Below are 26,645 nucleotides of genomic sequence, written 5' to 3' on the forward strand. Positions count from 1 at the left end.
AATGATTGAATAACGACTTGATTTAAAATATAAAATCTATAGATGTTTATCCCCATTATTCAAATGATTGGAAGGAGTAAAACCTGCACGGATGAAAAAGACTGTTTTTCATATGTTTGGCTATAAACATTATATGTTTGGAACACAAATTTTTAAACACAATATTTTTGAGTGCAAGCATATAATGTTCATAAACTAGCATAACATGTTTGGGACATATATGTTAATATGTTAGAACATATTATGTTTGGAATATAAAATGTTTGTAAATATAATATGCTTGGATGCAAACATATATTAATTTAGAAATAGCCTATAAACATATATGTGTTTAGTAGCTTGGAGCGCTATTTAACAAGGAGCGATATTGAATTAAGTTGGTGGTTGTTGCTTGTTATTACAAAATTAACATTTTATTTTTCCTTGGGCAATTGATCAGCTACTTCTTTGATCCTTATAAACTGTGTGGTCCGCTGTTCGAATCCCCGTCCGGCAAAAGGTAAAATTAAAATAAAAAAAAATCATAAAATTGAATAATTTCTTCTACAATGTTTGTATTACAGAAAAAGGTGCTAAGAACTAAAAAATCTCGTGGAAGTGAGAAAGATGTGGGGGAATATACAATTAGGCAGAAACAAAATTTTGAGCATTCAGGTCGAAAACCTATGTTGTTAGCACCTATATTACCTGTTTATTTTCGTAATTCATTATGATTGTAAATATATAAATAAATAAATAAAATTTTGAGCACAATATTGTTTGGGAGAATTTTTTTAAGCATATAATATTTTTGGGTGCAAAATGCTTCCAAACATATTATATGTTCACATAATAACATATTGTTTTTTGGAAGACAACATTATTGAATTTGGATGCAAAAATACAAAATGTTTGGAACTTAGACTACCCAAACATATATTGTTTAGACCAATATGCTTTCAAACATATTATATATTGGGAAGAGATCAAACATATAAATGTTTGGGCAATACCCAAAAATGTATATGCTTGAAGCAAAATATGTTTGGGAGTATATGTTACAGAAGCGATTTTTTGTGAGGGTGTGGAAATTTTAATTTCAGTTTCAAGCAATTTTCATGATCAGTGCGCCTTCTATACCCTCAAGAAGCGAAATAATTTTAGTAAAACTAACTAAACTAAATCCGTTACAATTTCAGGCAAATCCGATAAAAACTACGGTTTATATAAGCCCAGGGAGTTAAATCGAGAAATATGGGTGCTATGCAAAAAACATGCACCGATACACAAAATTCAGCATACCTAACATATTTGTGGTTCTGAAATACCTACAGAATCTAGACCTCAAATTGGAGGGCGGGTATATATGGGGGATATATCAATATCTATACCGATACACAATTTATTCGGAACACCTATTTATGGTTCTCAAAAAACTATAGATTTCACATTTCGAGCAAATTGGATAAAAACTACGTTTTCTAGAATCTCAAGAAGTAAAATCGGGTGATCGGGCTATACACACCATATTCGATACACCTATTTGTGGTCCAATTTCAGGCAAATCGGATTAAAAAAGACCCCAAACCCGGGGGTCGGTTTATATGGGGGCTATACCAAAACATGGACCGATATAGCCCATCTTAGAACTTCTCTTGCCTGCAAACTAAATGAAATGGCAAACTTATTATACCATTCTATGGTGGTGGGTATTTAGCGATTTAGTTTCAAATCGTGTTCTTTTATAAGAAATGGAAAAAATTAAACAAAGGCCTTGAGTAATTGAAATTCCGGGATTTTTGGCAAATTTTGTGAAAGATTCGGGACACTTCCTGGAGACGAAATTCCGGGATAATCCAGCCGAATCCCGGCCATCTGGCAAGCCTACCTTTAGTAGATACCAAAAATGCAGACCTGGACGACACCTTATGCTCGCATACGAAGTTTCTACTGCCTCCAAACTCACCAAAGTAGAACCAAGGGTTATTGCGAGAGTCACAGAGATCTGCTAGGAGGATATTTTTGATGACTCAATCGAAACGGCTGATGTGACGGTTGTTGAAAATCTTGATGGTTCTACGGACCCTCCAGATAAATCTTCACCATAGTAAGGCTGCTTGTGCTGCCTTAAAAGTTCTCCTGACACATAGATGGCGTCGCTAGTATTAAATGCGTATTATTTTTATATAGTACCAACCTTCAAACGATTCGTGTCAAAAGCGTCTTTTCTGAAGCAACTTTTGTAATTGTGAAAAAAAAGGAATTTCGTGTTTTGATAAAATACTGTTTTCTGAAGGGGAAAAATACGATGGAAGCAAAAACTTGGCTTGATAATGAGTTTCCGGACTCTGCCCCATGGAAATCAACAATAATTGATTGGTATGCAAAATTCAAGCGTGGTGAAATGAGCACGGAGGACGGTGAACGCAGTGGACGCCCGAAAGAGGTGGTTACCGACGAAAACATCAACAAAATCCACAAAATGATTTTGAATGACCATAAAATGAAGTTGATCGAGATAGCAGAGGCCTTAAAGATATCAAAGGAACGTGTTGGTCATATCATTCATCAATATTTGAATATGCGAAAGCTCTGTGCAAAATGGGTGCCGCACGAGCTCACATTTGACCAAAAACTACAACGTGTTGATTCTGAGCGGTGTTTGCAGCTGGTAACTCGTAATACACCCGAGCTTTTCCGTCGATATGTGACAATGGATGAAACATGGCTCCATCACTGCACTCCTGAGTCCAATCGACTGTCGGCTGAGTGGACAGCGACCGGTGAACCGTCTCCGAAGCGTGGAAAGACTTAAAAGTCCGCTGGCAAAGTAATGGCTTCTGTTTTTTGGGATGCGCATGGAATATTTTTTCTCGATTATCTTGAGAAGGGAAAAACCATCAACAGTGACTATTATATGGCGTTATTGGAGTGTTTGAAGGTCGAAATCGCGGCAAAACTGCCCCATATGAAGAAGAAAAAAGTGTTGCTCCACCAAGACAACGCACCGTGCCACAAGTCATTGAGAACGATGGCAAAAATTCATGAATTGGGCTTCGAAATGTTTCCCCACCCACCGTATTCTCTATATCTGACCCCCAGCGACTTTTTCTTGTTCTCAGACCTCAAAAGGATGCTCGCAGGGAAAAAATTTGTCTGCAATGAAGAGGTGATCGCCGAAACGGAGGCCTATTTTGAAGCAAAACCGAAGGAGTACTACCAAAATGGTATCAAAAAATTGGAAGGTCGTTATAATCGTTGTATCGATCTTGAAGGGAACTATGTTGAATAATAAAAACGAATTTTGACAAAAAAAATGTCATTTTCTTTGTTAGACCGTGGACTTATCAGCCAACCTGTTATAGTTCTTATTTAAGAACCATATGCATTGTAAGTGTGCGCGTGAGTGAAATTTCACTCACACTCACGCACATTCACGCACATTCACGCACATTCACGAAGCAAAATGTATATTCACGCACGATACGTGTGGTAGCCAATCACACTCACGCACATTCACTAATTGAAAACCAGTACTCACGCACGAACTCTTTTAAAAGACTCACGCACGATTCACGACAATTCACGTGATTCCCGACAAATTCACGAGGGTCACGACATTTTCCAACCGGAGTGAGCAAAGGTAACAAAATTCAAAAACATAATACAGTTCGACAGCTAAATTAATTTCCGTTAATATACGAAGAAGAATTAAATCTTGATTTTTTTCGTGAGCGTGATATCGTAGAAGTTTTATTCAATCACATTAACGAACCGATTTTATTTCTCACGTACGAAATTTTCTTTTGGTCCCATTCACGAGAGGTGATTTGGATTTTGTTAACGACTTACGTGATACACGCGTGAAACACGCATGTCACGAAAATTTCGTGTCACGCGCACACCTCTAATGTGTATATAAGAACAAAATATGTGAATTAAGTACTCCGGGGTTCAAACTATTGCAGTATATTGGCAAATATTGTAAATCGTGCCTATATAATTGTTAAAAATTAACTTAACATGTTTCTGCTTCCTTCAATGTGCAATGCAGACACTGTCGTTGCCAGTTTAGAAATAGCCAAATGTAAATATGGGTATCTTAAGTCTACATGGGACATGACAGGGAGATGCCTCCATGTGCCGTTAGGACCTTAGTTGAGGTCACTCAAAACAAAGATACAACTCATTATGGGATGTGATGCGAATGTGAATCATAGTATTTGGGAAAGTAGTGATATTAATACACGAGGAGATTCAAGTGCACATCAGAAGTGGTGACATTAATACAAGAGGAGAGTCGCTCCTAAAGTTCAGTTTACGTACTAATTGGTAGCTTGCAATAAGGGAGATGCCCCAACCTTCGTCATTAAAAACAGGCAAGATATTTTGGACGTCACCTTGGATATCTCGCAACGCACGGTTATCCTCAACATTGTAAATATAGGTTGTATTGAATTAAAAAAAAGCTTACGGGTACCCCTCGTTATTTTACACTCCACTAAAACCAACTTGTGGTTATTTTCTTTATTTTACGCTTACGGCGTCGGTCCATTCGATCCGGATTAGTATTGTACTTAATAAGGTAGGTGTAGTGCAGTGTTATTTAAAAAGTGAGTTCACGCTTAAAGTAATTAAAAATAATCGTGTTTACAACAAAAAGGTCGTCTTACAATGCGCCCGCACCCCCATCTTGTCGTTTTCAGTCGTGGTTTAATTTGTTTTTGAAGTAATTAATAAATATAAAGAAATAATCGCATTCATTTGGAATGACCGGAGAAAAACATTGTATAGAAAAGTCTTTTTACCAGCGTAACACTGAAATCAATTTGCTTTAGGCAAGACAATTATTTGTTTGTTTCGCTTTTTTGGCCTCGTTAGTTTTCGATTTTTGAATTGTTTGGATAACGGTCCTTCGGAAAATTCTTCTGTTTGGCGACATTAAATAGAAAGTTAGCACAATTTCGTCGCTCGCGTAAATCGTCTGTTTATTCGTCGACGTCGTCTGTAGAATCTTTGGTGCTGAGACAGGATGCTACTCCGAACAATAGTCGTGTCGCGAATTTACATAATTCCACGCATTTACACAATTCTACGGGATCTTCAACTCGGGTAAATCGCGAACATAATGTATGACGGAGACTTTCTCTCTTGTCCATCTTTTCCCGATATGTTTCGGGCATTGTATATGAACTCCTCTCGTGCTAGCGATGTCGAAAGACAATGTATTTCGCTTCGTAAGACTAGTGGTGAGGCTCGGGAAATTGTCTCGAAGTTTCCGCTCATTCATCGTAGTTTCGTTTTGGCGTGGAAGGTTTTGAATGATGCATATGATAATAAACGCGTCTTGGTACATAGTCAATTGAAGACTTTGTTTGCGATTCCTGTTATGTCGACGGAGAAATCGTCGGCTTTGAAATCGATTCAAAGAGGCATAAATGGTTGTCTCTCCGCGTTGGCTACCTAAGACGTTTTAACCGAGAATTGGGATCAGATTCTTGTGTTCATTTGTCTGCAGCGTTTACGGGAGATTACTCAGACATTATGTGAACAAACGATAAAAGATAAATCGGCCCTCTCGTCGTGGAGCGAGTTAGATACGTTCTTCTCGGATTGGATTCGTACGTTACTATGTCTTCATGATTTACGGGATAATGCTTTTCCGCAGCAGTCTCGAGATGAAAAGGTAAAGACACATTTTACGAATGCGTCTTCCCCTAAAGCATCACGATCTACCTCTAATGCTAATTGTGTTTTGTGTCCTGAACAGAGTCATAGTTTAGTCGTATCTCAACGTTGGATTGTTTCACAGCGGTAAACCGTAATCGTTTATGTTTAAATTGTTTGATGAAAGGATATTTATTTATTTATTTACACAGCATAAAAAAATAAAAGTAAAATAAAAAGTATTATGCATGTTTACAATACATTAAAAATAAAACAAAATAAAATATATCTATATAACATATTTTAGAAATTGTGGGGACAATATAAGATTTATAGGCTGGACTTGAACTAAGAATTGGAAAAAAGCAACAGTAAGATAAGGCAGGAACAATTTGATAACAAGAATCGGGATAATAGGATAATACTGAACTAATTTCATTGCAGAAAAACAAGGATACCAGGAACAGAATGGGTGTTGTATTTAGACGAGGCAGTAAAGTTTGAATAGCAGGAATAAGATATGCATGGTTAAAGGGCAGGAATATAACGGGTATGATGATAGAGAGAAATATAGGGAATTATGGGTCAGGAACAAGGAGAATCAGGAATTAGGACGAATCAGGAACTAGGATGAATCAGGAACATGGTGATAGCAGGAACGGACACAGGAAATGACGGTAAAGGACAGGAGCATAATAGGTATGATGAAAGGAAGGAATTTAGACAATTACAAGTCAGGAACCAGGATGAATCAGGAACACGGCAGTATAAGGAAATGGAAAATAGAATTGGAAAGAATAATATCGTTTGAAGGGGAGTTATTGCAGGAACAGACAGGAACCATAAAAACGAAGTACGATATATTAAAAGAAATTAAAATTATATTAAAAGACATTAAACTATTATTAAGTTTAACCAAACTCAATCATAAGACGATTCAATGGACTATTGGCCGTAGTTGTACCTGAATAATGATAGCGTCAAGGGCACAAAATGTCTCATTGGTCGACTTGGTACAAAGAAGTTTAAGTGTCCAATCAAGAAATCTGAGTCAATCATGCCATTAACCAAATTCACCACAAATAACATATCCGGCATGCGCCGTCTTTTCTCAAGGGTCGGCAAATCAATCAGCTTCAATCTATTCACGTAGGGAGCTAAATCCGTTACGTCACCCCATCCTAATCCAAGTAAAGCGAATAACAGAAAACTCTTTTGCACTGACTCGATCCTATCAATATGACAATTGTAAAAAGGGGAGACAAACAATGGGACCATATTCACGAATCGGACGAACAAGAGACGAATATAATCGCTTACCTAGGTAAGGTAATATGAGTTTAGAAATTGTCGGAATCACACCTTGTTGCATCGAGAGGCATCATCGGTTCGGTTCCAGCTGTGGCACTCTCGCATTCTGCTCCAGAATTCTAACCTGCGACTAGCGTTTCTATCGACCAACCTCTACCCTCCACTTCCGTTGCGGGTGTATCCCTTCAGGCTTCTCATGTGTCGCAAAATTGGGGACCGCGATAGTCAATGTTGTTCACAACGGTGTTTCGTATCCTGCGCGAGCATTATTTGACCTGACCTCGGAATCGTCGTTCATAACCGAGTGGTTTCGAAATCGTTTGAAACTACCCACGCGTTCGACCAATACGACTATATCGGGTGGTGATTGTACAGTATCGGCAACTTCAAGTAAGATTTGGTGTTTGAAAATAGGATCGCCTCATGATTCGTCGGTTCTGTTGGAGACCAATGCTTTGGTGCTTCCGTCGATTTCGGGTAATTTGCCCTCATTTACGGTACCCGCGGAATCCGGCTATATAATTACTTCTCCTCTTCCTTAGACCCAAGTCCAAACGTTTACGAAGACATTGATAGTACGGGATAGGAACAAATTAAACAATAATTTCGTTGTTATTAGGAACAAGCAATTACCATCCACATCTTGGTCATGTTCGCGTAGCAGACGTTCGTACGGAGAATGTTAGGTTAGGTATAGTGGCAGTTCGATATTTCAGGCTCACTTAGTCCATTGTGATACCACAGTGGTGAAGTTCTCTATTATCACTGAGTGCTGCCCGATTCCATGTTTATTTAACCGTCAACTGAACGGACGTGTTTTTTTTAATAGCGGATTATTTCATCGTAATAAGTACTTATTACGAGTTTCACGAAAACCACCATGCAGCGAAATTCAAAGTCATCCACTGGGTTGCTAACTTCAGGACCCAGTGGACGGGTATCGACTGAAGTTATAAATTTGGGCAGTGACCAAGAGTCAGGCCCATTTCGTCGACCTGTAGACGGGTCGACAGGTGGCGGCACTTTGGCAAGTCGAACTTTTTAAAAGATAACGACATTAAAAGGAGGTAATCCCTCACGAAGGAGATGCAAGGAACGCTGAAATGCTTTATTTATCCTAAAGAAATTAGAATCCCAACCCAAGCACGTTGTCGGCTAAGCAAAGCGATTCCTTAAAATGGGCTCAAGGAATTCTTGAAGCTGGAAAAAGGGAACGATCACCGGATGAGTTGCCATCCTCTAAACGGGATCAAAGATCGTTTGCCTCAGTTGCAAAAGACAGCCTTGTGATGGCTATCATTAATAAAGGAGCATTTGGGGGAAATTGAGAATGCGATGTCTGGTGTCTACTCAGAGGTGCAAAAAAAGTTTCCCGGACCAAGTCCTCGACGGCAAGATGTTGGATGGTATCAAGGACGATATAAGTTAATATCATTTGCGGACCAGAGGTCTATGGATTACTTTAAAGCTGCATTGATGCTAATTGGTGAAGTTTGGGAAGGAGTCGCTTTGGAGTTAGTCGATAAAACAGACATACCACCTAAATCTAGAGCACATGCATGTATACCTGCAAACCCTCCTGATCCTGAGTCAGTACTAAATAGACTAAAGGACATATTTAAGACATATTTTTCTTTATTGAGTCTGTTTGGGTTACAATGGTTTACAATGCTTTTTTATTCTTGAAAATTTTGTTAAATACTTAAGACTATAACGCAATATCGTTTGGATAATGTGGATGGACCAAGACGACATGCGTTGTTTATATTGAACATTGAGTCGCAGCCACATCTAGCCCAGACCCAAGGACGTGTATGTTATGACTTTCATGATATCCATATGAAGGTATACAAAGCGATCAGCCAAAGGATTCTGAAACGGACAAGCCATTGGTAGAGTCAGAAGAAGAAAAATCTTGCGAAGCTGAAGGAGACATAAAAACTGCAGATATTGACGAACATCGTATGCGGGAAGTCCCTACAGGCTCAAACCTCACCAACTCTGAACCGCGGGTTGTTGTGAGAGTCAACGATATCTGTGAAGAGGAAGCCCTTGATGACTCAATTCAAGCGGCTGATGTGACGGTGGTTGAAATTTTGGATGGTTCTACGGTTCCTCCATATAAATCTTCATAATTGTAAGCCTGCTTGTGCTGCCTTAAAAGTTGTCCTTATGAAGGAAGACATAGATATAATTCTTATTAAAGAACCATATGTATATAAGAATAAGATCTGTCAATTAAGCACTCCGGGTTTCCGGTAAAGATATAAATCGAGCATGTATAATTGCTTAAAACGTACTAAACATGTTTCTGCTTCCTTCATTGAGCAATGCAGAAACTGTCGTAGCCAGTCTAGAGATATCCAAATACAAATACTGGGTATCTTCGGTCTACATGGGACATGATAGGGAGATGCCTCCATGTGCCGTTAAGACCTTAGTTGAGGAGTCTCTGAAAACAAAGACAAAATTCAGTATGGTAAGCGATGCAAATGCCATTTAGGTTAAAGTGGCAGCCCGATTAAGATTCAGGCTCACTTAGACTATTCAGTCCATTGTGATACCACATTAACTAAAAGTACCTATTACATATGGGCACTTCTAGTTTTAACCGCTGAACCTTCTTGATTATTTTTCTTTGTTGAACCAACCAGATTGTTCCAAAAACATTAGCAGACTGCTTAAGTTAACGTTTTCCAGATCCGCCAAAAATCTGAAGCTACATGCTCCTAAAAGTTGCTTGCGCTTTACTTAAAATGCAGGACACTCACACAAGAGGTGTTTAATTGATGCCTTTTCCTCCGCATCATGACAGCTCATACAATAGTCATTATACTTCGCGCCTCATACGCTGAACTTTGTCTGAACTTGTCGGCTGCTGAAGTGCCAGCCAGCAGACTACAATACCATATAGCATTATAGGTCTAACCACTGCCGTGTATAGTCAATGCACAATTTTTGGTTTTAGTCCCCACTTTTTTCCTACTGCCTTTTTGCACGAGTACAAAGCTACCGTTGCTTTTCTCGCCCTTTCTTCAATATTAAGCTTAAAGTTCAGCTTCTTGTCCAAAATAACGCCAAGGTATTTTGCACATTCACCAAAGGGAATTTCAATACCCCTAAGGAAATGGGCCTAACCGTGGGAGTTTTGCGATCTTTGCAGTACATGACAAGTTCTGTCTTTGTAGGATTTACCCCAAGACCATTGTCTTTCGCCCATTTCTCAGTCATCCGGAGGGCCCTCTGAATAATATCTCTTATTGTGGATGGGAATTTTCCCCTGACTGCTAGAGCCACATCATCTGCGTATGCCACCACTTTTATCCTTTCTTTTTCTAGGGTAACCAGAAGGTTATTTAGAGCAACATTCCAAAGAAGAGGTGATAGAACTCATCCTTGGGGAGTGCCTCTGTTCACATACCTTTGTATGTTTGCTTGGCCTAGTGTGGCTGAAATACGTCTCTTCATTAGAAGTTCGTCTAACAGCCTAAGTATACATGGATCAACATTCAGAGTTGTCAGTCCATTTAATATCGTGCTCGGATGGACATTATTGAACGCCCCTTCGATGTCTAGAAACGCCATGATTGTGTATTCTTTGACAGATAGTGAGCTTTCAATAAAGCTGACTAGTTCATGTAATGCGGTCTCAGTAGACCTGCCCTTCGAGTATGCATGCTGTCGTTTCGAGAACAAACTCACCAGAGTCTTAAGTAGGAATGAGGATAAGCTGATTGGTCGGAAATCCTTCGCCCTCGAGTGAGAGGCTTTTCCCGCTTTAGGTATAAAAACTTTTGTTTCCCTCCACTTTCTTGGGATATATGATAAGTTGATACATCCTTTATATATCGCCGACAACCAGGGGATAATTTTGTCAGTCACTGCTTGTAACTCCGCCGGAGTAATTCCATCAGGCCTGGGGGATTTGAATGGTCCAAAGCTATTTAACGTCTATCTTATTCTAGATTCCAATACAATTTCCTCGATAGGAAACGACCGCTGAGCCACTGTGGCACCGCCAGAAGCTGGTTCAACCGTCTGATTTCCAGGAAAATGTGTTTCCAATAGTACCTCCAGCGTGCGGAAGCAAGCTAATCACCCTTATTCCTGAAGTCGGCCTCGCTCTCGCCGTCGCTTTTTGTCGTCTGTCGCTTTTAAGTCGTCTCGTCATTCATTTGGTATTCCTGCGAAGTGGCGACGGCGACGACGACGATTACTTTTTGTACCAATTACAATACTCGGTAAAAAAGGCCGATATCACTAGAAAACAATCAGCAAAAAAAGAATTTTAATTCTTTCGGTTTAAAATATTTTTATTTCTGACGCAACTCTAAGTCGGAAAATTAAGAAAAAATATTTAATTTGACGCGGAAAAAAAGTGGATATATATTCGAGGACAGCTAAAGCTTCCAAAACTACAACAATTGCGACGAAGCTGAGATCAATGGCACAAGGATCATCGTGAATGAAAACAATCAGCTGATGTGCAAAACTGAATTTTAATTATTTGTGTTTAAAATGCTGTTTGTTTGTAATCCAAGGTTGACTTGGAAAATCAAAATAAATGATAAATTTGACTCGGGGAAGTGAGTCAAATTTATCATTAGATATCTACATTAGGACAATAACAACTTCCGGCAGATACAATTGGAGCGACGTTGACATGTGTCCAAGGATCATTCAAAGTTCGACACAATTGTTACCTAAGTTTGGTGCTAAATAAAATACATTGGCCTTGGAGGATTTCTATTAAAAATAAATGGAATTGAAAATCAACACGTTTACTTTAATTGTACAGTGTTCTTTTCTGTGATTTGAATGTGATGACCATAACTGCTGTATATACTGATTTTTTCTCATTTTTTTGTAATTGTTGAAGATTAGTCACTTTACCTCTTACCAATTTCCATTTTTTATATTTATATTTCAATTGTTCGATTAATAAAGTCTAAAAAACTTCTTCAAAAATTAAACACTAAACTCGTCGCTGGTAAATTTAAAGGCGACAAAAAGCGACGATGTTGGCGACAAAAAGCGAGACCAGGAATACCGATTTTCTTCGATAGCAGAATATATCGACGAACGGAATACCAATTAGTGGCGACTGACGAAAAGCGACAAAAAGCGAAGGCGACTTCAGGAATAAGGGTGAATAGCCGAAGCTACTAGTGCGGAAGCAAGTTAATAGCCGAAGCTACTAGTGCGGAAGCAAGCTAATAGCCGAAGCTACTAGTGCGGAACCAAGCTAATCGTTGGGAAACGATTAGTGCGGAAGCAAGCTAATTGCCGAAACAATTAGTGCGGAAGCAAGCTAATAGCCGAAATTATTAGTGCGGAAGCAAGTTACTAGCCGAGGCTATTAGTGCGGAGGCAAGCTAAGTGCCGAAACAATTAGTGCGGAAGCAAGCTAATAGCCGAGGCTATTAGTGCGGAGGCAAGCTAATTGCCGAAACAATTAGTGCGGAAGCAAGCTAATTGCCGAAATAATTTGTGAGGAAGCAAGCTAATAGCCGAAGCTATTATTGCGGAAGCAAGCTAATCGTCGGGAAACGATTAGTGCGGAAGCAAGCTAATAGACGAAGCTACTATTGCAGACGCAAGCTAATAGCCGAAGCTACTAGTTCGGAAGCAAGCTAATAGCCGAGGCTATTAGTGCGGAAGCAAGCTAATCGTTGAGAAACGATTAGTGCGGAAGCAAGCTAATAGCCGAAGCTACTAGTGCGGAAGCAAGTTAATAGCCGAAGCTACTAGTGCGGAAGCAAGCTAATAGCCGAAGCTACTAGTGCGGAAGCAAGCTAAAAGCCGAAGCTGCTAGTGCGGAAGCAAGCTAATAGCCGAAGCTACTAGTGCGGAAGCAAGCTAATAGCCGAAGCTACTAGTTCGGCAACAAGCTAATAGCCGAAACTATTAGTGCGGAAGCAAGCTAATCGTCGGGAAACGATTTGTGCGGAAGCAAGCTAATAACCGAAGCTATTAGTACGTAAGCAAGCTAGTGCGGTGGTAGAGTTCCTGTCGCTTAGTGTAAACTGACTGCGGTTGTGCCACTCGTCGTGTTCAATGCCCTTCGGCTGTAGGGACTCCTTGCCCAAAAACCCCGAGTTTATCTCCCACAACCACGGCGTAGATGAGAAATATACTCATAGCACGCAAAAACAAATGTTGCCCAAAGTCAGATTGCCTCATAAAGCATGTGGAGCAGTGGGCATATGCATAGTGGCCACATAAAATACACATATACCAAACAACGTGAAGCACAATTAAATAAATTAATGTAAGGACGAATAACAGGTTGGCTGATAAGTCCCCGGTCTAACAAAGAAAACCACATTTTTTTTGTCAAAACTCGTTTTTATTATTCAACATAGTTCCCTTCAAAAGCGATACAACGATTATAACGACCTTCCAATTTTTTGATACCAATTTGGTAGTACTCCTTCGGTTTTGCCTCAAAAAAGGCCTCAGTTTCGGCGATCACCTCTTCATTGCAGCCAAATTTTTTCCCTGCGAGCATCCTTTTGATTTCTGAGAACAAGAAAAAGTCGCTGGGGGCCAGATCTGGAGAATACGGTTGGTGGGGAAGCAATTCGAAGCCCAATTCATGAATTTTTGCCATCGTTCTCAATGATTTGTGGCACGGTGCGTTGTCTTGGTGGAACAGCACTTTTTTCTTCTTCATATGGGGCCGTTTTGCCGCGATTTCGACCTTCAAACGCTCCATCACTGTTGATGGTTTTCCCTTTTCAAGATAATCGATAAAAATTATTCCATGCGCATCCCAGAAAACAGAAGCCATTACTTTTCCAGCAGACTTTTGAGTCTTTTCACGCTTCGGACACGGTTCACCGGTCGCTGTCCACTCAACCGACAGTCGATTGGACTCAGGAGTGTAGTGATGGAGTCATGTTTCATCCATTGTCACATATAGACGGAAAAACTCGGGTGTATTACAAACACCGCTCAGAATCATCAACACGTTGTTTTTGGTCAAATGTGAGCTCGCGCGGCACCCATTTTGCACAGAGCTTCCGCATATCCAAATATTGATGAATGATATGACCAACACGTTCCTTTGATATCTTTAAAGCCTCTGCTATCTCGGTCAACTTCATTTTACGGCCATTCAAAATCATTTTGTGGATTTTTTTTTGATGTTTTCGTCGGTAACCACCTCTTTCGGGCGTCCACTGCGTTCACCGTCATCCGTGCTCATTTCACCACGCTTGAATTTTGCATACCAATCAATTATTGTTGATTTCCCTGGGGCAGAGTCCGGAAACTCATTATCAAGCCAAGTTTTTGCTTCCACCGTATTTTTTCCCTTCAGAAAGCAGTATTTTATCAAAACACGAAATTCCTTTTATTCCATTTTTTTCACAATAACAAAAGTTGCTTCACAAAAGACGCTCTATCTCACAAAATAATTGACTTACAGACGTTAAATTTTGACACGAATCATTTGAAGGTTGGTACTATATAAAAATGATATGCGACTCCATCTATGTGTCAGACCGGGACTTATCAGCCAACCTGTTACTTTTTGTATTTCGTTCCGTTACACTCCCCCTTCTTCCGCAAAAGAAAGTGAGAGCTCTCTTTTTCTTCAATATGAAACATATTGCGGTCGAGTTTTAGTCCTATGGACTAGTACTACCTTCGAGAGGTATCGTTTACTCCCCGAAGGTTGGTGGTTTCGGCAGCGGTTGTGACGGAGCTGATGAAATCGCCTGTCGTATTTTCGGCAGTTGAGGGTTGTGATTTCGGCGGTCGTGATATCGGTTTTTGTGATTTCCTCGATCGTGATTTCGACTGTTGTGGTTTCGGCGTTTGCTGTTTTGACGGTTGTGGTTCCGACGGTTGAGGTTTCGGCTGTTGTGGCATTGACGGTCGTGGTTTCGGCGGTTGTGACTTCAGTTTTCGGAGTTTTGGCTGGTATTTAGTGGACTTCTGTACCCTTGGTGGCATGTATCTCTGCTTGAAAGAATGTTTGTCATTCAGTAAGATGCAATGTTCGGTTGCCTTACGAAGACCACTCACTCGTCCAATACTGTGACTGTATAGGGCTTCGTTCTCTTCGGTAGGAAGGAAGTCTCTCGATGTAAGATTTTCAAGGAATGTTGTTTTGCAATCGGGTCGGAAACAGGAAGGCTTATGATTTCATTGTCCAAGGTAAGAGTGACATTCCTCTGACATAAAAAATCCATTCCTAAAATGACGGGCTCGGCTAGAGTAGGTATTACGGCTGCCTTTAAACGTGTAGCCTTGTCGTTATAGGTTATGTCGAGAGAAAATATGTCACCGCATAATACCACTCGCTGGTCGATTATTTGTCTCTCCGTAGACATTCGGCCCTAAGCCCTTGGCTGCATAAAAACCTTTTTATAGTACCGGATATGTAGCTCGATGTAGCCCTTGTGTCAATCAGGGCATCAAGCTGCTTGCCACAGAGGAACACTTTTACGAAGTATCGGTTAGTCGGTGGCATATCGACTCTTTTAGCCAGTCGCTTTTCGTTGTATTGGCAATCTATAGTTCGAAGACCTTCCTCACCGCAATAGGAGCAAAACAAAATCGTTCGGTTTATGCACTGAAAACGGAAGTGACCCACTTCCTCACAGTGGTTCTGTCTATTGTAGTTGGCCGGATTTTCGATAACCATTTGTGAAGTGTGAGATTGTTTCTGTCGGGATTCATCTTGTTTAAGTCACTCGAAATCGCACGTTATCCGATAAGTTCGTCCAGAGTGCGAAGCCACATCATCTGCGTATGCCACCACTTTTATCCTTTCTTTTTCTAGGGTAACCAGAAGGTTATTTATAGCAACATTCCAAAGAAGAGGTGATAGAACTCATCCTTGGGGAGTGCCTCTGTTCACATACCTTTGTATGTTTGCTTGGCCTAGTGTGGCTGAAATACGTCTCTTCATTAGAAGTTCGTCTAACAGCCTAAGTATACATGGATCAACATTCAGAGTTGTCAGTCCATTTAATATCGAGCTCGGATGGACATTATTGAACGCCCCTTCGATGTCTAGAAACGCCATGATTGTGTATTCTTTGACAGATAGTGAGCTTTCAATAAAGCTGACTAGTTCATGTAATGCGGTCTCAGTAGACCTGCCCTTCGAGTATGCATGCTGTCGTTTCGAGAACAAACTCACCAGAGTCTTAAGTAGGAATGAGGATAAGCTGATTGGTCGGAAATCCTTCGCCCTCGAGTGAGAGGCTTTTCCCGCTTTAGGTATAAAAACTTTTGTTTCCCTCCACTTTCTTGGGATATATGATAAGTTGATACATCCTTTATATATCGCCGACAACCAGGGGATAATTTTGTCAGTCACTGCTTGTAACTCCGCCGGAGTAATTCCATCAGGCCTGGGGGATTTGAATGGTCCAAAGCTATTTAACGTCTATCTTATTCTAGATTCCAATACAATTTCCTCGATAGGAAACGACCGCTGAGCCACTGTGGCACCGCCAGAAGCTGGTTCAACCGTCTGATTTCCAGGAAAATGTGTTTCCAATAGTACCTCCAGCGTACGGAAGCAAGCTAATCACCCTTATTCCTGAAGTCGCCCTCGCTCTCGCCGTCGCTTTTTGTCGTCTGTCGCTTTTAAGTCGTCTCGTCATTCATTTGGTATTCCTGCGAAGTGGCGACGGCGACGACGACGATTACTTTTTGTACCAATTACAATACTCGGTAAAAAAGGCCGATATCACTAGAAAAGAATCAGCTGATGTGCGAAAAAAGAATTTTAATTCTTTCGGTTTAAAATATTTTTATTTCTGACGCAATTCTAAGTCGGAAAATTAAGAAAAAATATTTAATTTGACGCGGAAAAAAAGTGGATATATATTCGAGGACAGCTAAAGCTTCCAAAACTACAAAAATGGCGACGACGCTGAGATCAATGGCACAAGGATCATCGTGAATGAAAACAATCAGCTGATGTGCAAAACTGAATTTTAATTATTTGTGTTTAAAATGCTGTTTGTTTGTAATCCAAGGTTGACTTGGAAAATCAAAATAAATGATAAATTTGACTCGGGGAAGTGAGTCAAATTTATCATTAGATATCTACATTAGGACAATAACAACTTCCGGCATATACAATTGGAGCGACGTTGACATGTGTCCAAGGATCATTCAAAGTTCGACACAATTGTTACCTAAGTTTGGTGCTAAATAAAATACATTGGCCTTGGAGGATTTCTATTAAAAATAAATGGAATTGAAAATCAACACGTTTACTTTAATTGTACAGTGTTCTTTTCTGTGATTTGAATGTGATGACCATAACTGCTGTATATACTGATTTTTTCTCATTTTTTTGTAATTGTTGAAGATTAGTCACTTTACCTCTTACCAATTTCCATTTTTTATATTTATATTTCAATTGTTCGATTAATAAAGTCTAAAAAACTTCTTCAAAAATTAAACACTAAACTCGTCGCTGGTAAATTTAAAGGCGACAAAAAGCGACGATGTTGGCGACAAAAAGCGAGACCAGGAATACCGATTTTCTTCGATAGCAGAATATATCGACGAACGGAATACCAATTAGTGGCGACTGACGAAAAGCGACAAAAAGCGAAGGCGACTTCAGGAATAAGGGTGAATAGCCGAAGCTACTAGTGCGGAAGCAAGTTAATAGCCGAAGCTACTAGTGCGGAAGCAAGCTAATAGCCGAAGCTACTAGTGCGGAACCAAGCTAATCGTTGGGAAACGATTAGTGCGGAAGCAAGCTAATTGCCGAAACAATTAGTGCGGAAGCAAGCTAATAGCCGAAATTATTAGTGCGGAAGCAAGTTACTAGCCGAGGCTATTAGTGCGGAGGCAAGCTAATTGCCGAAACAATTAGTGCGGAAGCAAGCTAATAGCCGAGGCTATTAGTGCGGAGGCAAGCTAATTGCCGAAACAATTAGTGCGGAAGCAAGCTAATTGCCGAAATAATTTGTGAGGAAGCAAGCTAATAGCCGAAGCTATTATTGCGGAAGCAAGCTAATCGTCGGGAAACGATTAGTGCGGAAGCAAGCTAATAGACGAAGCTACTATTGCAGACACAAGCTAATAGCCGAAGCTACTAGTTCGGAAGCAAGCTAATAGCCGAGGCTATTAGTGCGGAAGCAAGCTAATCGTTGAGAAACGATTAGTGCGGAAGCAAGCTAATAGCCGAAGCTACTAGTGCGGAAGCAAGTTAATAGCCGAAGCTACTAGTGCGGAAGCAAGCTAATAGCCGAAGCTACTAGTGCGGAAGCAAGCTAAAAGCCGAAGCTGCTAGTGCGGAAGCAAGCTAATAGCCGAAGCTACTAGTGCGGAAGCAAGCTAATAGCCGAAGCTACTAGTTCGGCAACAAGCTAATAGCCGAAACTATTAGTGCGGAAGCAAGCTAATCGTCGGGAAACGATTTGTGCGGAAGCAAGCTAATAACCGAAGCTATTAGTACGTAAGCAAGCTAGTGCGGTGGTAGAGTTCCTGTCGCTTAGTGTAAACTGACTGCGGTTGTGCCACTCGTCGTGTTCAATGCCCTTCGGCTGTAGGGACTCCTTGCTCGTTGCCCAAAAACCCCGAGTTTATCTCCCACAACCACGGCGTAGATGAGAAATATACTCATAGCACGCAAAAACAAATGTTGCCCAAAGTCAGATTGCCTCATAAAGCATGTGGAGCAGTGGGCATATGCATAGTGGCCACATAAAATACACATATACCAAACAATGTGAAGCACAATTAAATAAATTAATGTAAGGACGAATAACAGGTTGGCTGATAAGTCCCCGGTCTAACAAAGAAAACCACATTTTTTTGTCAAAACTCGTTTTTATTATTCAACATAGTTCCCTTCAAAAGCGATACAACGATTATAACGACCTTCCAATTTTTTGATACCAATTTGGTAGTACTCCTTCGGTTTTGCCTCAAAAAAGGCCTCAGTTTCGGCGATCACCTCTTCATTGCAGCCAAATTTTTTCCCTGCGAGCATCCTTTTGATTTCTGAGAACAAGAAAAAGTCGCTGGGGGCCAGATCTGGAGAATACGGTTGGTGGGGAAGCAATTCGAAGCCCAATTCATGAATTTTTGCCATCGTTCTCAATGATTTGTGGCACGGTGCGTTGTCTTGGTGGAACAGCACTTTTTTCTTCTTCATATGGGGCCGTTTTGCCGCGATTTCGACCTTCAAACGCTCCATCACTGTTGATGGTTTTCCCTTTTCAAGATAATCGATAAAAATTATTCCATGCGCATCCCAGAAAACAGAAGCCATTACTTTTCGAGCAGACTTTTGAGTCTTTTCACGCTTCGGACACGGTTCACCGGTCGCTGTCCACTCAACCGACAGTCGATTGGACTCAGGAGTGTAGTGATGGAGTCATGTTTCATCCATTGTCACATATAGACGGAAAAACTCGGGTGTATTACAAACACCGCTCAGAATCATCAACACGTTGTTTTTGGTCAAATGTGAGCTCGCGCGGCACCCATTTTGCACAGAGCTTCCGCATATCCAAATATTGATGAATGATATGACCAACACGTTCCTTTGATATCTTTAAAGCCTCTGCTATCTCGGTCAACTTCATTTTACGGCCATTCAAAATCATTTTGTGGATTTTTTTTGATGTTTTCGTCGGTAACCACCTCTTTCGGGCGTCCACTGCGTTCACCGTCATCCGTGCTCATTTCACCACGCTTGAATTTTGCATACCAATCAATTATTGTTGATTTCCCTGGGGCAGAGTCCGGAAACTCATTATCAAGCCAAGTTTTTGCTTCCACCGTATTTTTTCCCTTCAGAAAGCAGTATTTTATCAAAACACGAAATTCCTTTTATTCCATTTTTTTCACAATAACAAAAGTTGCTTCACAAAAGACGCTCTATCTCACAAAATAATTGACTTACAGACGTTAAATTTTGACACGAATCATTTGAAGGTTGGTACTATATAAAAATGATATGCGACTCCATCTATGTGTCAGACCGGGACTTATCAGCCAACCTGTTACTTTTTGTATTTCGTTCCGTTACACTCCCCCTTCTTCCGCAAAAGAAAGTGAGAGCTCTCTTTTTCTTCAATATGAAACATATTGCGGTCGAGTTTTAGTCCTATGGACTAGTACTACCTTCGAGAGGTATCGTTTACTCCCCGAAGGTTGGTGGTTTCGGCAGCGGTTGTGACGGAGCTGATGAAATCGCCTGTCGTATTTTCGGCAGTTGAGGGTTGTGATTTCGGCGGTCGTGATATCGGTTTTTGTGATTTCCTCGATCGTGATTTCGACTGTTGTGGTTTCGGCGTTTGCTGTTTTGACGGTTGTGGTTCCGACGGTTGAGGTTTCGGCTGTTGTGGCATTGACGGTCGTGGTTTCGGCGGTTGTGACTTCAGTTTTCGGAGTTTTGGCTGGTATTTAGTGGACTTCTGTACCCTTGGTGGCATGTATCTCTGCTTGAAAGAATGTTTGTCATTCAGTAAGATGCAATGTTCGGTTGCCTTACGAAGACCACTCACTCGTCCAATACTGTGACTGTATAGGGCTTCGTTCTCTTCGGTAGGAAGGAAGTCTCTCGATGTAAGATTTTCAAGGAATGTTGTTTTGCAATCGGGTCGGAAACAGGAAGGCTTATGATTTCATTGTCCAAGGTAAGAGTGACATTCCTCTGACATAAAAAATCCATTCCTAAAATGACGGGCTCGGCTAGAGTAGGTATTACGGCTGCCTTTAAACGTGTAGCCTTGTCGTTATAGGTTATGTCGAGAGAAAATATGTCACCGCATAATACCACTCGCTGGTCGATTATTTGTCTCTCCGTAGACATTCGGCCCTAAGCCCTTGGCTGCATAAAAACCTTTTTATAGTACCGGATATGTAGCTCGATGTAGCCCTTGTGTCAATCAGGGCATCAAGCTGCTTGCCACAGAGGAACACTTTTACGAAGTATCGGTTAGTCGGTGGCATATCGACTCTTTTAGCCAGTCGCTTTTCGTTGTATTGGCAATCTATAGTTCGAAGACCTTCCTCACCGCAATAGGAGCAAAACAAAATCGTTCGGTTTATGCACTGAAAACGGAAGTGACCCACTTCCTCACAGTGGTTCTGTCTATTGTAGTTGGCCGGATTTTCGATAACCATTTGTGAAGTGTGAGATTGTTTCTGTCGGGATTCATCTTGTTTAAGTCACTCGAAATCGCACGTTATCCGATAAGTTCGTCCAGAGTGCGAAGCCACATCATCTGCGTATGCCACCACTTTTATCCTTTCTTTTTCTAGGGTAACCAGAAGGTTATTTATAGCAACATTCCAAAGAAGAGGTGATAGAACTCATCCTTGGGGAGTGCCTCTGTTCACATACCTTTGTATGTTTGCTTGGCCTAGTGTGGCTGAAATACGTCTCTTCATTAGAAGTTCGTCTAACAGCCTAAGTATACATGGATCAACATTCAGAGTTGTCAGTCCATTTAATATCGAGCTCGGATGGACATTATTGAACGCCCCTTCGATGTCTAGAAACGCCATGATTGTGTATTCTTTGACAGATAGTGAGCTTTCAATAAAGCTGACTAGTTCATGTAATGCGGTCTCAGTAGACCTGCCCTTCGAGTATGCATGCTGTCGTTTCGAGAACAAACTCACCAGAGTCTTAAGTAGGAATGAGGATAAGCTGATTGGTCGGAAATCCTTCGCCCTCGAGTGAGAGGCTTTTCCCGCTTTAGGTATAAAAACTTTTGTTTCCCTCCACTTTCTTGGGATATATGATAAGTTGATACATCCTTTATATATCGCCGACAACCAGGGGATAATTTTGTCAGTCACTGCTTGTAACTCCGCCGGAGTAATTCCATCAGGCCTGGGGGATTTGAATGGTCCAAAGCTATTTAACGTCCATCTTATTCTAGATTCCGATACAATTTCCTCGATAGGAAACGACCGCTGAGCCACTGTGGCACCGCCAGAAGCTGGTTCAACCGTCTGATTTCCAGGAAAATGTGTTTCCAATAGTACCTCCAGCGTACGGAAGCAAGCTAATCACCCTTATTCCTGAAGTCGCCCTCGCTCTCGCCGTCGCTTTTTGTCGTCTGTCGCTTTTAAGTCGTCTCGTCATTCATTTGGTATTCCTGCGAAGTGGCGACGGCGACGACGACGATTACTTTTTGTACCAATTACAATACTCGGTAAAAAAGGCCGATATCACTAGAAAACAATCAGCTGATGTGCGAAAAAAGAATTTTAATTCTTTCGGTTTAAAATATTTTTATTTCTGACGCAATTCTAAGTCGGAAAATTAAGAAAAAATATTTAATTTGACGCGGAAAAAAAGTGGATATATATTCGAGGACAGCTAAAGCTTCCAAAACTACAAAAATGGCGACGACGCTGAGATCAATGGCACAAGGATCATCGTGAATGAAAACAATCAGCTGATGTGCAAAACTGAATTTTAATTATTTGTGTTTAAAATGCTGTTTGTTTGTAATCCAAGGTTGACTTGGAAAATCAAAATAAATGATAAATTTGACTCGGGGAAATGAGTCAAATTTATCATTAGATATCTACATTAGGACAACAACTTCCGGCATATACAATTGGAGCGACGTTGACATGTGTCCAAGGATCATTCAAAGTTCGACACAATTGTTACCTAAGTTTGGTGCTAAATAAAATACATTGGCCTTGGAGGATTTCTATTAAAAATAAATGGAATTGAAAATCAACACGTTTACTTTAATTGTACAGTGTTCTTTTCTGTGATTTGAATGTGATGACCATAACTGCTATATATACTGATTTTTTCTCATTTTTTTTGTAATTGTTGAAGATTAGTCACTTTACCTCTTACCAATTTCCATTTTTTATATTTATATTTCAATTGTTCGATTAATAAAGTCTAAAAAACTTCTTCAAAAATTAAACACTAAACTCGTCGCTGGTAAATTTAAAGGCGACAAAAAGCGACGATGTTGGCGACAAAAAGCGAGACCAGGAATACCGATTTTCTTCGATAGCAGAATATATCGACGAACGGAATACCAATTAGTGGCGACTGACGAAAAGCGACAAAAAGCGAAGGCGACTTCAGGAATAAGGGTGAATAGCCGAAGCTACTAGTGCGGAAGCAAGTTAATAGCCGAATCTACTAGTGCGGAAGCAAGCTAATAGCCGAAGCTACTAGTGCGGAACCAAGCTAATCGTTGGGAAACGATGAGTGCGGAAGCAAGCTAATTGCCGAAACAATTAGTGCGGAAGCAAGCTAATAGCCGAAATTATTAGTGCGGAAGCAAGTTACTAGCCGAGGCTATTAGTGCGGAGGCAAGCTAATTGCCGAAACAATTAGTGCGGAAGCAAGCTAATAGCCGAGGCTATTAGTGCGGAGGCAAGCTAATTGCCGAAACAATTAGTGCGGAAGCAAGCTAATTGCCGAAACAATTAGTGAGGAAGCAAGCTAATAGCCGAAGCTATTATTGCGGAAGCAAGCTAATCGTCGGGAAACGATTAGTGCGGAAGCAAGCTAATAGACGAAGCTACTATTGCGGACGCGAGCTAATAGCCGAAGCTACTTGTTCGGAAGCAAGCTAATAGCCGAGGCTATTAGTGCGGAAGCAAGCTAATCGTTGAGAAACGATTAGTGCGGAAGCAAGCTAATAGCCGAAGCTACTAGTGCGGAAGCAAGTTAATAGCCGAAGCTACTAGTGCGGAAGCAAGCTAATAGCCGAAGCTACTAGTGCGGAAGCAAGCTAATAGCCGAAGCTACTAGTGCGGAAGCAAGCTAAAAGCCGAAGCTGCTAGTGCGGAAGCAAGCTAATAGCCGAAGCTACTAGTGCGGAAGCAAGCTAATAGCCGAAGCTACTAGTGCGGCAGCAAGTTAATAGCCGAAACTATTAGTGCGGAAGCAAGCTAATCGTCGGGAAACGATTAGTGCGGAAGCAAGCTAATCGTCGGGAAACGATTAGTGCGGAAGCAAGCTAATCGTCGGGAAACGATTTGTGCGGAAGCAAGCTAATAACCGAAGCTATTAGTACGTAAGCAAGCTAGTGCGGTGGTAGAGTTCCTGTCGCTTAGTGTAAACAGACTGCGGTTGTGCCACTCGTCGTGTTCAATGCCCTTCGGCTGTAGGGACTCCTTGCTCGTTGCCCAAAAACCCCGAGTTTATCTCCCACAGCCACGGCGTAGATGAGAAATATACTCATAGCACGCAAAAATAAATGTTGCCCAAAGACAGATTGCCTCATAAAGCATGTGGAGCAGTGGGCATATGCATAGTGGCCACATAAAATACACATATACCAAACAACGTGAAGCACAATTAAATAAATTCATGTAAGGACGAATAACAGGTTGGCTGATAAGTCCCCGGTCTAACAAAGAAAACCACATTTTTTTTGTCAAAACTCGTTTTTATTATTCAACATAGTTCCCTTCAAAAGCGATACAACGATTATAACGACCTTGCAATTTTTTGATGCCAATTTGGTAGTACTCCTTCGGTTTTGCCTCAAAAAAGGCCTCAGTTTCGGCGATCACCTCTTCATTGCAGCCAAATTTTTTCCCTGCGAGCATCCTTTTGATTTCTGAGAACAAGAAAAAGTCGCTGGGGGCCAGATCTGGAGAATACGGTTGGTGGGGAAGCAATTCGAAGCCCAATTCATGAATTTTTGCCATCGTTCTCAATGATTTGTGGCACGGTGCGTTGTCTTGGTGGAACAGCACTTTTTTCTTCTTCATATGGGGCCGTTTTGCCGCGATTTCGACCTTCAAACGCTCCATCACTGTTGATGGTTTTCCCTTTTCAAGATAATCGATAAAAATTATTCCATGCGCATCCCAGAAAACAGAAGCCATTACTTTTCGAGCAGACTTTTGAGTCTTTTCACGCTTCGGACACGGTTCACCGGTCGCTGTCCACTCAGCCGACAGTCGATTGGACTCAGGAGTGTAGTGATGGAGTCATGTTTCATCCATTGTCACATATAGACGGAAAAACTCGGGTGTATTACAAACACCGCTCAGAATCATCAACACGTTGTTTTTGGTCAAATGTGAGCTCGCGCGGCACCCATTTTGCACAGAGCTTCCGCATATCCAAATATTGATGAATGATATGACCAACACGTTCCTTTGATATCTTTAAAGCCTCTGCTATCTCGATCAACTTCATTTTACGGCCATTCAAAATCATTTTGTGGATTTTTTTTGATGTTTTCGTCGGTAACCACCTCTTTCGGGCGTCCACTGCGTTCACCGTCATCCGTGCTCATTTCACCACGCTTGAATTTTGCATACCAATCAATTATTGTTGATTTCCCTGGGGCAGAGTCCGGAAACTCATTATCAAGCCAAGTTTTTGCTTCCACCGTATTTTTTCCCCTTCAGAAAGCAGTATTTTATCAAAACACGAAATTCCTTTTATTCCATTTTTTTCACAATAACAAAAGTTGCTTCACAAAAGACGCTCTATCTCACAAAATAATTGACTTACAGACGTTAAATTTTGACACGAATCATTTGAAGGTTGGTACTATATAAAAATGATATGCGACTCCTTCTATGTGTCAGACCGGGACTTATCAGCCAACCTGTTACTTTTTGTATTTCGTTCCGTTACACTCCCCCTTCTTCCGCAAAAGAAAGCGAGAGCTCTCTTTTTCTTCAATATGAAACATATTGCGGTCGAGTTTTAGTCCTATGGACTAGTACTACCTTCGAGAGGTATCGTTTACTCCCCGAAGGTTGGTGGTTTCGGCAGCGGTTGTGACGGGGCTGATGAAATCGCCTGTCGTATTTTCGGCAGTTGAGGGTTGTGATTTCGGCGGTCGTGATATCGGTTTTTGTGATTTCCTCGATCGTGATTTCGACTGTTGTGGTTTCGGCGTTTGCTGTTTTGACGGTTGTGGTTCCGACGGTTGAGGTTTCGGCTGTTGTGGCATTGACGGTCGTGCTTTCGGCGGTTGTGATTTCAGTTTTCGGAGTTTTGGCTGGTATTTAGTGGACTTCTGTACCCTTGGTGGCATGTATCTCTGCTTGAAAGAATGTTTGTCATTCAGTAAGATGCAATGTTCGGTTGCCTTACGAAGACCACTCACTCGTCCAATACTGTGACTGTATAGGGCTTCGTTCTCTTCGGTAGGAAGGAAGTCTCTCGATGTAAGATTTTCAAGGAATGTTGTTTTGCAATCGGGTCGGAAACAGGAAGGCTTATGATTTCATTGTCCAAGGTAAGAGTGACATTCCTCTGACATAAAAAATCCATTCCTAAAATGACGGGCTCGGCTAGAGTAGGTATTACGGCTGCCTTTAAACGTGTAGCCTTGTCGTTATAGGTTATGTCGAGAGAAAATATGTCACCGCATAATACCACTCGCTGGTCGATTATTTGTCTCTCCGTAGACATTCGGCCCTAAGCCCTTGGCTGCATAAAAACCTTTTTATAGTACCGGATATGTAGCTCGATGTAGCCCTTGTGTCAATCAGGGCATCAAGCTGCTTGCCACAGAGGAACACTTTTACGAAGTATCGGTTAGTCGGTGGCATATCGACTCTTTTAGCCAGTCGCTTTTCGTTGTATTGGCAATCTATAGTTCGAAGACCTTCCTCACCGCAATAGGAGCAAAACAAAATCGTTCGGTTTATGCACTGAAAACGGAAGTGACCCACTTCCTCACAGTGGTTCTGTCTATTGTAGTTGGCCGGATTTTCGATAA

General features: G+C 41.1%; 1 protein-coding gene and 1 long non-coding RNA gene across 2 annotated transcripts in view; both read left to right on the forward strand.

The window, feature by feature from the left end:
• dgo (ankyrin repeat domain containing protein 6 diego) overlaps positions 1-26,645 on the forward strand; it is a 185,300-nt gene that overhangs the window by 25,055 nt on the left and 133,600 nt on the right. The window lies entirely within an intron of this gene.
• Positions 413-753, forward strand: LOC142240961 (uncharacterized). Its single transcript, XR_012723439.1, has 2 exons — positions 413-499; positions 564-753. It is a non-coding gene; the product is annotated as an uncharacterized LOC142240961 (long non-coding RNA).

Source organism: Haematobia irritans, chromosome 5 (assembly GCF_050003625.1).
Source record: "Haematobia irritans isolate KBUSLIRL chromosome 5, ASM5000362v1, whole genome shotgun sequence".
NCBI classification, from domain to species: Eukaryota; Metazoa; Arthropoda; class Insecta; order Diptera; family Muscidae; genus Haematobia; species Haematobia irritans.